Consider the following 13,270-nt stretch of genomic DNA (forward strand, 5'->3'; position numbering starts at 1 on the left):
AGTTGAAAAAAAATTTTTTCTTGGACTTAGTCATTTTTCCGGCGTTTATCAGACTTTCAGATAGGGCAAATGCCAGTGAGCATTCCGATTTCACTTCCAGAGCGATTCGCCCAATGAGCCCTTGATATTTAGTCGTTTTCAGCCAATATTTTGGATTTTTGAAAATTTCATTTTTTTGTGAAAATATCCACTAAATGAGGGAATAATATGTGTGAGGGTACCCCAGGAGAGTTCCAAATGTGTGTGGGTAGAATATATATCCCACGGGGGTAAAATTGAAAAAAGTTGAAAAAATTTTTTTTTTGGACTTAGTCATTTTTCCGGCGTTTAGCAGACTTTCAGATAGGGGAAATGTGAGTGAGTGCTCTGATTTCTGTTCCAGAGCGATTCGCCCAATGAGCCCTTGATATTTAGTCGTTTTCAGCCAATATTTTGGATTTTTGAAAATTTCACTTTTTTGTGAAAATATCCACTAAATGAGGGAATAATATGTGCGAGGGTACCCCAGGAGAGTTCCAAATGTGTGTGGGTAGAATATATATCCCACGGGGGTAAAATTGAAAAAAATTTTTTTTTGGACTTGGTCATTTTTCCGGCGTTTATCAGACTTTCAGATAGGGCAAATGTCATTAATGGAGTGTTCCGATTTCAGTTCCAGAGCGATTCGCCCAATGAGTCCTTGATATTTAGTCGTTTTCAGCCAATATTTTGGATTTTTGAAAATTTCACTTTTTTGTGAAAATATCCACTAAATGAGGGAATAATATGTGTGAGGGTACCCCAGGAGAGTTCCAAATGTGTGTGGGTAGAATATATAGCCCACGGGGGTAAAATTGAAAAAAGTTGAAAAAAATTTTTTTTTGGACTTGATCATTTTTCCGGCGTTTATCAGACTTTCAGATAGGGCAAATGCCAGTGAGCATTCCGATTTCAGTTCCAGAGCGATTCGCCCAATGAGCCCTTGATATTTAGTCGTTTTCAGCCAATATTTTGGATTTTTGAAAATTTCACTTTTTTGTGAAAATATCCACTAAATGAGGGAATAATATGTGTGAGGGAACCCCAGGAGAGTTCCAAATGTGTGTGGGTAGAATATATATCCCACGGGGGTAAAATTGAAAAAAGTTGAAAAAAAATTTTTTCTTGGACTTAGTCATTTTTCCGGCGTTTATCAGACTTTCAGATAGGGCAAATGCCAGTGAGCATTCCGATTTCAGTTCCAGAGCGATTCGCCCAATGAGCCCTTGATATTTAGTCGTTTTCAGCCAATATTTTGGATTTTTGAAAATTTCATTTTTTTGTGAAAATATCCACTAAATGAGGGAATAATATGTGTGAGGGTACCCCAGGAGAGTTCCAAATGTGTGTGGGTAGAATATATATCCCACGGGGGTAAAATTGAAAAAAGTTGAAAAAATTTTTTTTTTGGACTTAGTCATTTTTCCGGCGTTTAGCAGACTTTCAGAGAGGGGAAATGTGAGTGAGTGCTCTGATTTCTGTTCCAGAGCGATTCGCCCAATGAGCCCTTGATATTTAGTCGTTTTCAGCCAATATTTTGGATTTTTGAAAATTTCATTTTTTTGTGAAAATATCCACTAAATGAGGGAATAATATGTGTGAGGGTACCCCAGGAGAGTTCCAAATGTGTGTGGGTAGAATATATATCCCACGGGGGTAAAATTGAAAAAAGTTCAAAAAATTTTTTTTCTTGGACTTAGTAATATTCCGGCGTTTATCAGACTTTCAGATAGAGCAAAGGTCAGTGAACATTCCGATTTCAGTTACAGAGCGATTCGCCCAATGAGTCCTTGATATTTAGTCGTTTTCAGCCAATATTTTGGATTTTTGAAAATTTCACTTTTTTGTGAAAATATCCACTAAATGAGGGAATAATATGTGTGAGATTACCCCAGGAGAGTTCCAAATGTGTGTGGGTAGAATATATATCCCACGGGAGTAAAATTCAAAATAGTTGAAAAAAAATTTTTTTTGGACTTAGTCATTTTTCCGGCGTTTATCAGACTTTCAGATAAGGCAAATGTAAATGAGTGTTCGGATTTCAGTTCCAGAGCGATTCGCCCAATGAGTCCTTGATATTTAGTCGTTTTCAGCCAATATTTTGGATTTTTGAAAATTTCACTTTTTTGTGAAAATATCCACTAAATGAGGGAATAATATGTGTGAGGGTACCCCAGGAGAGTTCCAAATGTGTGTGGGAAGAATATATATCCCACGGGGGTAAAATTGAAAAAAGTTTAAAAAAATTTTTTTTTGGAATTAGTCATTTTTTGAGGGCGTTTATCAAACTTTCAGATAAGGCAAATGTCAGTAAGCGTTCCGATTTCAGTTCCAGAGCGATTCGCCCAACGAGTCCTTGATATTTCGTCGTTTTCAGCCAATTTTCTGGATTTTTGAAAATTTCACTTTTTTGTGAAAATATCCACTAAATGAGGGAATAATATGTGTGAGATTACCCCAGGAGAGTTCCAAATGTGTGTGGGTAGAATATATATCCCACGGGGGTAAAATTGAAAAAAGTTGAAAAAAATTTTTTTTTTTTGGACTTAGTCATTTTTCTGGCGTTTATCAGACTTTCAGATAGGGGAAATGTCAGTGAGAGTTCCGATTTCAGTTCCAGAGCGATTCGCCCAATGAGTCCTTGATATTTAGTCGTTTTCAGCCAATATTTTGGATTTTTGAAAATTTCACTTTTTTGTGAAAATATCCACTAAATGAGGGAATAATATGTGTGAGGGTACCCCAGGAGAGTTCCAAATGTGTGTGGGTAGAATATATATCCCACGGGGGTAAAATTGAAAAAAGTTGAAAAAAATTTTTTTCTTGGACTTAGTAATATTCCTGCGTTTATCAGACTTTCAGATAGGGCAAAGGTCAGTGAACATTCCGATTTCACTTACAGAGCGATTCGCCCAATGAGTCATTGATATTTAGACGTTTTCAGCCAATATTTTGGATTTTTGAAAATTTCACTTTTTAATGAAAATATCCACTAAATGAGGGAATAATATGTGTGAGGGTACCCCAGGAGAGTTCCAAATGTGTGTGGGTAGAATATAAATCCCACGGGGGTAAAATTGAAAAAAGTTGAAAAAATTTTTTTTTTTTGGACTTAGTCATTTTTCTGGCGTTTATCAGACTTTCAGATAGGGGAAATGTCAGTGAGAGTTCCGATTTCAGTTCCAGAGCGATTCGCCCAATGAGTCCTTGATATTTAGTCGTTTTCAGCCAATATTTTGGATTTTTGAAAATTTCACTTTTTTGTGAAAATATCCACTAAATGAGGGAATAATATGTGTGAGGGTACCCCAGGAGAGTTCCAAATGTGTGTGGGTAGAATATATATCCCACGGGGGTAAAATTGAAAAAAGTTTAAAAAAATTTTTTTTTTGACTTAGTCATTTTTTGAGGGCGTTTATCACACTTTCAGATAAGGCAAATGTCAGTAAGCGTTCCGATTTCAGTTCCAGAGCGATTCGCCCAAGGAGTCCTTGATATTCAGTCGTTTTCAGCCAATTTTCTGGATTTTTGAAAATTTCACTTTTTTGTGAAAATATCTACTAAATGAGGGAATAATATGTGTGAGGGTACGCCAGGAGAGTTCCAAATGTGTGTGGGTAGAATATATATCCCACGGGGGTAAAATTGAAAAAAGTTGAAAAAATTTTTCTTTTGGACTTAGTAATATTCCGGCGTTTATCAGACTTTCAGATAGGGCAAAGGTCAGTGAACATTCCGATTTCAGTTCCAGAGCGATTCGCCCAATGAGTCCTTGATATTTAGTCGTTTTCAACCAATATTTTGGATTTTTGAAAATTTCACTTTTTTGTGAAAATATCCACTAAATGAGGGAATAATATGTGTGAGGGTACCCCAGGAGAGTTCCAAATGTGTGTGGGTAGAATATATATCCCACGAGGGTAAAATTGAAAAAAGTAGAAAAATTTTTTTTTTTGGACTTAGTCATTTTTCCGGCGTTTATCAGACTTTCAGATAGGGGAAATGTCAGTGAGAGTTCCGATTTCAGTTCCAGAGCGATTCGCCCAATGAGTCCTTGATATTTAGTCGTTTTCAGCCAATATTTTGGATTTTTGAAAATTTCACTTTTTTGTGAAAATATCCACTAAATGAGGGAATAATATGTGTGAGGGTACCCCAGGAGAGTTCCAAATGTGTGTGGGTAGAATATATATCCCACGAGGGTAAAATTGAAAAAAGTTGAAAATTTTTTTTTTTTGGACTTAGTCATTTTTCCGGCGTTTATCAGACTTTCAGATAGGGCAAATGTCAGAGAGCGTTCCGATTTCAGTTCCAGAGCGATTCGCCCAATGAGTCTTTGATATTTAGTAGTTTTCAGCCAATTTTCTGGATTTTTGAAAGTTTCACTTTTTTGTGAAAATATCCACTAAATGAGGGAATAATATGTGTGAGGGTACCCCAGTAGAGTTCCAAATGTGTGTGGGTAGAATATATATCCCACGGGAGTAAAATTCAAATTAGTTGAAAAATTTTTTTTTTCGACTTAGTCATTTTTTCCAGCGTTTTTCAGACTTTCAGATAGGCGAAATGTCAGTGGGCGTTCCGATTTCTGTTCCAGAGCGATTCGCCCAATGAGTCCTTGATATTTAGTCGTTTTCAGCCAATTTTCTGGATTTTTGAAAATTTCACTTTTTTGTGAAAATATCCACTAAATGAGGGAATAATATGTGTTAGGGTACCCCAGGAGAGTTCCAAATTTGTGTGGGTAGAATATATATCCCACGGGGGTAAAATTGAAAAAAGTTGAAAAAAATTTTTTTGGGACTTAGTCATTTTTCCGGCGTTTATCAGACTTTCAGATAGGGCAAATGTCAGTGAACATTCCGATTTCATTTCCAGAGCGATTCGCCCAATGAGTCCTTGATATTTAGTCGTTTTCAGCCAATATTTTGGATTTTTGAAAATTTCACTTTTTTGTGAAAATATCCACTAAATGAGGGAATAATATGTGTGAGGGTACCCCAGGAGAGTTCCAAATGTGTGTGGGTAGAATTTATATCCCACGGGGGAAAAATTGAAAAAAGTTGAAAATTTTTTTTTCTTTGACTTAGTAGCATTCCGGCGTTTATCAGACTTTCAGATAGGGGAAATGTCAGTCAGTGTTCCGATTTCAGTTCCAGAGCGAATCGCCCAATGAGTCCTTGATATTTAGTCATTTTCAGCCAATTTTCTGGATTTTTTAAAATTTCACTTTTTTGTGAAAATATCCACTAAATGAGGGAATAATATGTGTAAGGGTACCCAGTAGAGTTCCAAATGTGTGTGGGTAGAATAAATATTCCACGGGAGTAAAATTCAAAAAAGTTGAAAAAAATTTTTTTTGGACTTAGTCATTTTTCCGGCGTTTATCAGACTTTCAAATAGGGGAAATGTCAGTGAGAGTTCCGATTTCAGTTCCAGAGCGATTCGCCCAATGAGTCCTTGATATTTAGTCGTTTTCAGCCAATTTTCTGGATTTTTGAAAATTTCACTTTTTTGTGAAAATATCCACTAAATGAGGGAATAATATGTGTAAGGGTACCCAGTAGAGTTCCAAATGTGTGTGGGTAGAATAAATATCCCACGGGAGTAAAATTCAAAAAAGTTTAAAAAATTTTTTTTTTGGACTTGGTCATTTTTTCCAGCGTTTATCAGACTTTCAGATAGGGGAAATGTCAGTGGGCGTACCGATTTCTGTTCCAGAGCGATTCACCCAATGTGTCCTTGATATTTAGTCGTTTTCAGCCAATTTTCTGGATTTTTGAAAATTTCACTTTTTTGTGAAAATATCCACTAAATGAGGGAATAATATGTGTGAGGGTACCCCAGGAGAGTTCCAAATGTGTGTGGGTAGAATTTATATCCCACGGGGGAAAAATTGAAAAAAGTTGAAAAATTTTTTTTTTGGACTTAGTCATTTTTCCGACGTTTATCAGACTTTCAGATAGGGGAAATGTCAGTGAGAGTTCCGATTTTTGTTCCAGAGCGATTCGCCCAATGAGTCCTTGATATTTAGTCGTTTTCAGCCAATTTTCTGGATTTTTGAAAATTTCACTTTTTTGTGAAAATATCCACTAAATGAGGGAATAATATGTGTGAGGGTACCCCAGGAGAGTTCCAAATGTGTGTGGGTAGAATATATATCCCACGAGGGTAAAATTGAAAAAAGTTGAAAATTTTTTTTTTTTGGACTTAGTCATTTTTCCGGCGTTTATCAGACTTTCAAATAGGGGAAATGTCAGTGAGAGTTCCGATTTCAGTTCCAGAGCGTTTCGCCCAATGAGTCCTTGATATTTAGTCGTTTTCAGCCAATTTTCTGGATTTTTGAAAATTTCAGTTTTTTGTGAAAATATCCACTAAATGAGGGAATAATATGTGTGAGGGTACCCAGTAGAGTACCAAATGTGTGTGGGTAGAATAAATATCCCACGGGAGTAAAATTCAAAAAAGTTGAAAAAAATTTTTTTTTGGACTTAGTCATTTTTTCCAGCGTTTATCAGACTTTCAGATAGGGGAAATGTCAGTGGGCATTCCGATTTCTGTTCCAGAGCGATTCTCCCAATGAGTCCTGGATATTTAGTCATTTTCAGCCAATTTTCTGGATTTTTGAAAATTTCACTTTTTTGTGAAAATATCCACTAAATGAGGGAATAATATGTGTGAGGGTACCCCAGGAGAGTTCCAAATGTGTGTGGGTAGAATATATATCCCACGGGAGTAAAATTCAAAAAAGATGAAAAAATTTTTTTTTTGGACTTAGTCATTTTTTCCAGCGTTTATCAGACTTTCAGATAGGGGAAATGTCAGTGGGCATTCCGATTTCTGTTCCAGAGCGATTCGCCCAATGAGTCCTTGATATTTAGTCGTTTTCAGCCATTATTTTGGATTTTTGAAAATTTCACTTTTTTGTGAAAATATCCACTAAATGAGGGAATAATATGTGTGAGGGTACCCCAGGAGAGTTCCAAATGTGTGTGGGTAGAATATATATCCCACGGGAGTAAAATTCAAAAAAGATGAAAAAATTTTTTTTTTGGACTTAGTCATTTTTTCCAGCGTTTATCAGACTTTCAGATAGGGGAAATGTCAGTGGGCATTCCGATTTCTGTTCCAGAGCGATTCGCCCAATGAGTCCTTGATATTTAGTCGTTTTCAGCCATTATTTTGGATTTTTGAAAATTTCACTTTTTTGTGAAAATATCCACTAAATGAGGGAATAATATGTGTGAGGGTACCCCAGGAGAGATCCAAATGTGTGTGGGTAGAATTTATATCCCACGGGGGAAAAATTGAAAAAAGTTGAAAATTTTTTTTTCTTTGACTTAGTAGTATTCCGGCGTTTATCAGACTTTCAGATAGGGGAAATGTCAGTGAGTGTTCCGATTTCAGTTCCAGAGCGATTCGCCCAATGAGTCCTTGATATTTAGTCATTTTCAGCCAATTTACTGGATTTTTGAAAATTTCACTTTTTTGTGAAAATATCCACTAAATGAGGGAATAATATGTGTGAGGGTACCCCAGGAGAGTTCCAAATGTGTGTGGGTAGAATATATATACCACGGGGGTAAAATTGAAAAAAGTTGAAAAAATTTTTTTTCTTGGACTTAGTAATATTCCTGCGTTTATCAGACTTTCAGATAGGGCAAAGGTCAGTGAACATTCCGATTTCACTTACAGAGCGATTCGCCCAATGAGTCATTGATATTTAGTCGTTTTCAGCCAATATTTTGGATTTTTGAAAATTTCACTTTTTAATGAAAATATCCACTAAATGAGGGAATAATATGTGTGAGGGTACCCCAGGAGAGTTCCAAATGTGTGTGGGTAGAATATATATCCCACAGGGGTAAAATTGAAAAAAGTTGAAAAAATTTTTTTTTTGGACTTGGTCATTTTTCCGGCGTTTATCAGACTTTCAGATAGGGCAAATGCCAGTGAACATTCCGATTTCAGTTCCAGAGCGATGCGCCCAATGAGTCCTTGATATTTAGTCGTTTTCAGACAATATTTTGGATTTTTGAAAATTTCACTTTTTTGTGAAAATATTCACTAAAATGAGGGAATAATATGTGTGAGGGTACCCCAGGAGAGTTCCACATGTGTGTGGGTAGAATATATATCCCACGGGGGTAAAATTGAAAAAAGTTGAAAAAAATTTTTTTTTTTTGGACTTAGTCATTTTTCTGGCGTTTATCAGACTTTCAGATAGGGGACATGTCAGTGAGAGTTCCGATTTCAGTTCCAGAGCGATTCGCCCAATGAGTCCTTGATATTTAGTCGTTTTCAGACAATATTTTGGATTTTTGAAAATTTCACTTTTTTGTGAAAATATCCACTAAATGAGGGAATAATATGTGTGAGGGTACCCCAGGAGAGTTCCAAATGTGTGTGGGTAGAATATATATCCCACGGGGGTAAAATTGAAAAAAGTTTAAAAAAATTTTTTTTTGGACTTAGTCATTTTTTGAGGGCGTTTATCACACTTTCAGATAAGGCAAATGTCAGTAAGCGTTCCGATTTCAGTTCCAGAGCGATTCTCCCAATGAGTCCTTGATATTCAGTCGTTTTCAGCCAATTTTCTGGATTTTTGAAAATTTCACTTTTTTGTGAAAATATCTACTAAATGAGGGAATAATATGTGTGATGGTACGCCAGGAGAGTTCCAAATGTGTGTGGGTAGAATATATATCCCACGGGGGTAAAATTGAAAAAAGTTGAAAAAATTTTTTTCTTGGACTTAGTAATATTCCGGCGTTTATCAGACTTTCAGATAGGGCAAAGGTCAGTGAACATTCCGATTTCAGTTCCAGAGCGATTTGCCCAATGAGTCCTTGATATTTAGTCGTTTTCAGCCAATATTTTAGATTTTTGAAAATTTCACTTTTTTGTGAAAATATCCACTAAATGAGGGAATAATATGTGTGAGGGTACCCCAGGAAAGTTCCAAATGTGTGTGGGTAGAATATATATCCCACGGGGGTAAAATTGAAAAAAGTTGAAAAAAATTTTTTTTTTTTGGACTTAGTCATTTTTTGAGGGCGTTTATCACACTTTCAGATAAGGCAAATGTCAGTAAGCGTTCCGATTTCAGTTCCAGAGCGATTCGCCCAATGAGTCCTTGATATTCAGTCATTTTCAGCCAATTTTCTGGATTTTTGAAAATTTCACTTTTTTGTGAAAATATCTACTAAATGAGGGAATAATATGTGTGAGGGTACGCCAGGAGAGTTCCAAATGTGTGTGGGTAGAATATATATCCCACGGGGGTAAAATTGAAAAAAGTTGAAAAAATTTTTCTCTTGGACTTAGTAATATTCCGGCGTTTATCAGACTTTCAGATAGGGCAAAGGTCAGTGAACATTCCGATTTCAGTTCCAGAGCGATTCGCCCAATGAGTCCTTGATATTTAGTCGTTTTCAGCCAATATTTTGGATTTTTGAAAATTTCACTTTTTTGTGAAAATATCCACTAAATGAGGGAATAATATGTGTGAGGGTACCCCAGGAGAGTTCCAAATGTGTGTGGGTAGAATATATATCCCACGAGGGTAAAATTGAAAAAAGTAGAAAAATTTTTTTTTTTGGACTTAGTCATTTTTCCGGCGTTTATCAGACTTTCAGATAGGGGAAATGTAAGTGAGAGTTCCGATTTCAGTTCCAGAGCGATTCGCCCAATGAGTCCTTGATATTTAGTAGTTTTCAGCCAATTTTCTGGATTTTTGAAAGTTTCACTTTTTTGTGAAAATATCCACTAAATGAGGGAATAATATGTGTGAGGGTACCCCAGTAGAGTTCCAAATGTGTGTGGGTAGAATATATATCCCACGGGAGTAAAATTCAAATTAGTTGAAAAATTTTTTTTTTTGACTTAGTCATTTTTTCCAGCGTTTTTCAGACTTTCAGATAGGGGAAATGTCAGTGGGCGTTCCGATTTCTGTTCCAGAGCGATTCGCCCAATGAGTCCTTGATATTTAGTCGTTTTCAGCCAATTTTCTGGATTTTTGAAAATTTCACTTTTTTGTGAAAATATCCACTAAATGAGGGAATAATATGTGTTAGGGTACCCCAGGAGAGTTCCAAATGTGTGTGGGTAGAATATATATCCCACGGGGGTAAAATTGAAAAAAGTTGAAAAAAATTTTTTTGGGACTTAGTCATTTTTCCGGCGTTTATCAGACTTTCAGATAGGGCAAATGTCAGTGAACATTCCGATTTCAGTTCCAGAGCGATTCGCCCAATGAGTCGTTGATATTTAGTCGTTTTCAGCCAATATTTTGGATTTTTGAAAATTTCACTTTTTTGTGAAAATATCCACTAAATGAGGGAATAATATGTGTGAGGGTACCCCAGGAGAGTTCCAAATGTGTGTGGGTAGAATATATATCCCACGGGGGTAAAATTGAAAAAAGTTGAAAATTTTTTTTTTTGGACTTAGTCATTTTTCCGGCGTTTATCAGACTTTCAAATAGGGGAAATGTCAGTGAGAGTTCCGATTTCAGTTCCAGAGCGATTCGCCCAATGAGTCCTTGATATTTAGTCGTTTTCAGCCAATTTTCTGGATTTTTGAAAATTTCAGTTTTTTGTGAAAATATCCACTAAATGAGGGAATAATATGTGTGAGGGTACCCAGTAGAGTACCAAATGTGTGTGGGTAGAATAAATATCCCACGGGAGTAAAATTCAAAAAAGTTGAAAAAAATTTTTTTTTGGACTTAGTCATTTTTTCCAGCGTTTATCAGACTTTCAGATAGGGGAAATGTCAGTGGGCATTCCGATTTCTGTTCCAGAGCGATTCTCCCAATGAGTCCTTGATATTTAGTCATTTTCAGCCAATTTTCTGGATTTTTGAAAATTTCACTTTTTTGTGAAAATATCCACTAAATGAGGGAATAATATGTGTGAGGGTACCCCAGGAGAGTTCCAAATGTGTGTGGGTAGAATATATATCCCACGGGAGTAAAATTCAAAAAAGATGAAAAAATTTTTTTTTTGGACTTAGTCATTTTTTCCAGCGTTTATCAGACTTTCAGATAGGGGAAATGTCAGTGGGCATTCCGATTTCTGTTCCAGAGCGATTCGCCCAATGAGTCCTTGATATTTAGTCGTTTTCAGCCATTATTTTGGATTTTTGAAAATTTCACTTTTTTGTGAAAATATCCACAAAATGAGGGAATAATATGTGTGAGGGTACCCCAGGAGAGATCCAAATGTGTGTGGGTAGAATTTATATCCCACGGGGGAAAAATTGAAAAAAGTTGAAAATTTTTTTTTCTTTGACTTAGTAGTATTCCGGCGTTTATCAGACTTTCAGATAGGGGAAATGTCAGTGAGTGTTCCGATTTCAGTTCCAGAGCGATTCGCCCAATGAGTCCTTGATATTTAGTCATTTTCAGCCAATTTACTGGATTTTTGAAAATTTCACTTTTTTGTGAAAATATCCACTAAATGAGGGAATAATATGTGTGAGGGTACCCCAGGAGAGTTCCAAATTTGTGTGGGTAGAATATATATCCCACGGGGGTAAAATTGAAAAATGTTGAAAAAATTTTTTTTGGACTTAGTCATTTTTCCGGCGTTTATCAGACTTTCAGATAGGGCAAATGTCAGTGAACATTCCGATTTCAGTTCCAGAGCGATTCGCCCAATGAGTCCTTGATATTTAGTTGTTTTCAGCCAACTTTCTGGATTTTTGAAAATTTCACTTTTTTGTGAAAATATCCACTAAATGAGGGAATAATATGTGTAAGGGTACCCAGTAGAGTTCCAAATGTGTGTGGGTAGAATAAATATCCCACGGAAGTAAAATTCAAAAAAGTTGAAAAAAATTTTTTTTTGGACTTAGTCATTTTTTCCAGCGTTTATCAGACTTTCAGATAGGGGAAATGTCAGTGGGCATTCCGATTTCTGTTCCAGAGCGATTCTCCCAATGAGTCCTAGATATTTAGTCGTTTTCAGCCAATTTTCTGGATTTTTGAAAATTTCACTTTTTTGTGAAAATATCCACTAAATGAGGGAATAATATGTGTGAGGGTACCCCAGGAGAGTTCCAAATGTGTGTGGGTAGAATTTATATCCCACGGGGGAAAAATTGAAAAAAGTTGAAAATTTTTTTTTCTTTGACTTAGTAGCATTCCGGCGTTTATCAGACTTTCAGATAGGGGAAATGTCAGTGAGTGTTCCGATTTCAGTTCCAGAGCGAATCGCCCAATGAGTCCTTGATATTTAGTCATTTTCAGCCAATTTTCTGGATTTTTTAAAATTTCACTTTTTTGTGAAAATATCCACTAAATGAGGGAATAATATGTGTAAGGGTACCCAGTAGAGTTCCAAATGTGTGTGGGTAGAATAAATATTCCACGGGAGTAAAATTCAAAAAAGTTGAAAAAAATTTTTTTTGGACTTAGTCATTTTTCCGGCGTTTATCAGACTTTCAAATAGGGGAAATGTCAGTGAGAGTTCCGATTTCAGTTCCAGAGCGATTCGCCCAATGAGTCCTTGATATTTAGTCGTTTTCAGCCAATTTTCTGGATTTTTGAAAATTTCACTTTTTTGTGAAAATATCCACTAAATGAGGGAATAATATGTGTAAGGGTACCCAGTAGAGTTCCAAATGTGTGTGGGTAGAATAAATATCCCACGGGAGTAAAATTCAAAAAAGTTTAAAAAATTTTTTTTTTGGACTTGGTCATTTTTTCCAGCGTTTATCAGACTTTCAGATAGGGGAAATGTCAGTGGGCGTACCGATTTCTGTTCCAGAGCGATTCACCCAATGTGTCCTTGATATTTAGTCGTTTTCAGCCTATTTTCTGGATTTTTGAAAATTTCACTTTTTTGTGAAAATATCCACTAAATGAGGGAATAATATGTGTGAGGGTACCCCAGGAGAGTTCCAAATGTGTGTGGGTAGAATTTATATCCCACGGGGGAAAAATTGAAAAAAGTTGAAAAATTTTTTTTTTGGACTTAGTCATTTTTCCGACGTTTATCAGACTTTCAGATAGGGGAAATGTCAGTGAGAGTTCCGATTTTTGTTCCAGAGCGATTCGCCCAATGAGTCCTTGATATTTAGTCGTTTTCAGCCAATTTTCTGGATTTTTGAAAATTTCACTTTTTTGTGAAAATATCCACTAAATGAGGGAATAATATGTGTGAGGGTACCCCAGGAGAGTTCCAAATGTGTGTGGGTAGAATATATATCCCACGAGGGTAAAATTGAAAAAAGTTGAAAATTTTTT

Source organism: Phyllobates terribilis, unplaced genomic scaffold, assembly GCF_046119375.1.
Source record: "Phyllobates terribilis strain yellow unplaced genomic scaffold, ASM4611937v1 Scaffold_4__5_contigs__length_816908805, whole genome shotgun sequence".
Taxonomy (NCBI): domain Eukaryota; kingdom Metazoa; phylum Chordata; class Amphibia; order Anura; family Dendrobatidae; genus Phyllobates; species Phyllobates terribilis.